Consider the following 2,686-nt stretch of genomic DNA (forward strand, 5'->3'; position numbering starts at 1 on the left):
TTGAACCTCCAGCCTTCTGGTTAGCAGTCAAATGCCTTAGGTTCTGTGCCACCAGAGCTCCCTATTGTAGTACTCAGTCATTGCCTACATATGCTTTAGAACTGCCGTTCAGTGAGTAGACAACAAAAAATGTGTTGAGTAACTGAACAGGCAAAAAAATCAACTTCTTCTGGACAGCAGTCTGCACTACATCCTACAAGATTAAGTGATGCTCAGCACATGGTACGAAATGCCATATTCATCACATTCTAAAATTTTTCTGTTGCATGCTTTTGTAACACCCTGACATGTGGCAGCGTTGTCATAGGACTGGCCACTGCACTTAGAAAAATCAATTTTGGAAACTTCCTATAAATAGTGAAGCATTTGATTTGCAGTTTCTTCAGTGGTATGACTTTTATTGTTAATCAGTGTGATAAATCACTGACAGGTTGGAGATTTGTATCGTAAAACAATACCTTGCTGACCTGTAGAATAAAGATCAGGAGTGGAATCTACAGACAGACTGAAATATCATGCTATACTTACTACACTGAAAATAGTTGATAGAACTTTATCACTTGCTAAGTTTATTTAGTATTCATACATTATTTTAGACATATATGATAGGTTGCCCTTTCCTGTATTACGGTATTTTTAGGCGTGATCTGCCAAAAAATGGATCAAACCCCCCAAATTTCCCTTTTGTGAGAACCCAAAAGCTTTGTTTCTTCCTTGAAAAGATAGCCCATGTTTAGCAATTATTATAATGACAGCAACATGTTGCAAAACAGCTTCACAGTACAGACCTTCTTCATTAATTTGTGTTTCCAGTTCATGTAGTAAGCCAGAATCGTGTCTTTGGTTTAAGTATGACATTACGCAATCTCTGTGAATTAAATTATTTTCATGTTTATCAATCATATTCAAGTGGTACCAATAACTAAATCCATCCCCAGGAAATTAAGAATTAAATGATTTAGGACTAAATAGTTGGCAAACAAAACAATATACAGGCTGACTGATGGAGGATATAGTAGCCATTCCCTCTTATAATTTTCACAGTTAGCTTTGCAACCTAGAAATATATTCTGGCTACAGAGCCTTGTTTGTTTATCATTCAGAAATTTTTGACACAAATTTCAAATGGTCCGCTCTGATGTTAACAGTCACTTGGCCCTCTTTCTATCCAATAATTTACATCATTAGAAGAAAAATTATTCCACAAAGCAGAATCTGTATTTCCATGGTTTATGAAATCTGCAGATGTGACAATTTTGGACTCTAAACAAGTTTCATTTTCTACACCATTATTATTATTATTATTATTATTATTTGCTAAAGCAAGAAATGGATGCAGAATTTGGAACAAATTCTGTTATAGTCTTATTGCTATTAGTAATTTCAGCACTAGTGGTACCAGTACAACAATTTTCACCCATTAAACCCAAGTATCCAATGTAAGAAATCTCTTCTGATTCATTACTTTGTTGTTGTTGTTGTTGTTATGTGCTGTCGAGTCGGACCCGACTCATAGTGACCCCTCCAAGGCAGTATCACTACGGAAGTAGATTGCCCCATCTTCCTTCCAAGGAGTGGCTGGTGGGTTTGAACTGCCAGCCTTCTGGTTAGCAGTCAAGTGCCTTATGTACTACGCTACCAGAGCTCCCATTCATTACTTTAGGGATTCACAAATCCTTTTCTTTTTATCTTCTGCAAGCTTTTGTTTTTGCATTCCACTTAGTTGTTGCTATTTCACTTTACCTGGATACAAAATTATGACACTTTTTAATTTGACTCTACTGAAGCAAATTAAGTTGAATAATTGAAAATAAATAAAATTTATGAAAAAAGTAAAAAATTTTTAAAATAAAATTTACATTAGAATTTGGATGTTAACACTAAAGTTTATAATAGAAAATTAGTTTTAAAAAATTATTTGGAACATATAGTTTTATTCCTCAGGTATGAGATAGTCAAAAGAGATAGTATTCACAATCAAAATTAATTTCTTTCATTTGTCATATGTTTGTTGGCAGGCCGTTCACAGATACCCATGAGTGTTTTTTGTCTTGAAATAATACTTCAAAAGTTGCACACTAATTTTCTGCCTTTTGATGCTGCATCTTTACAGTTCATTGGAGTACTGATGACGAGGGTGACTATACCTGGTAGAAGTGAGAGTGATAGCAAAGAGCATGATACAAATACAAGGTATGCTCAGTCTGAGGACATATTTTAGTTAACTTCATACAGGACCAGATACATCATGAGTCACATAATAGTGCTACTGGCTCATTCCAGGGCTTCGAACCAGTTTGAAACAGTTCAGACATGGGCAACAGTGCATACGAGTTGTATAGCGAACAAATCACTTGTGCATGGGATTTTGGCCCAAGCAGAAAGCAGGCAATGGTGTCCCACTCAAAGATGGCAGCCAACACACGTTCAAAGTGGTGCAATTGGCTGCCATCTTTGTGTGGGGCACCATTGCTTGTTTCCTACTCAGGTCAAAATCCCACATGCAAGAGATTTGGATGCTATGTAATACTGATGCTCCACTGTCCATGACTGAACCTTTTCAAATCAGTTCGAAGCCCTGTATGTTCTTACGTGATCAGAGAGAACTGAATGTGAGTTTATATCTGATAGATTTGAAATGAAAAAAGAAAATATAATTGTTATTGTATACAAAATTTATAAAATA

Source organism: Orycteropus afer, unplaced genomic scaffold, assembly GCF_000298275.1.
Source record: "Orycteropus afer afer isolate SDZICR_OR568_19922 unplaced genomic scaffold, OryAfe1.0 scaffold00007, whole genome shotgun sequence".
Classification (NCBI taxonomy): Eukaryota; Metazoa; Chordata; class Mammalia; order Tubulidentata; family Orycteropodidae; genus Orycteropus; species Orycteropus afer.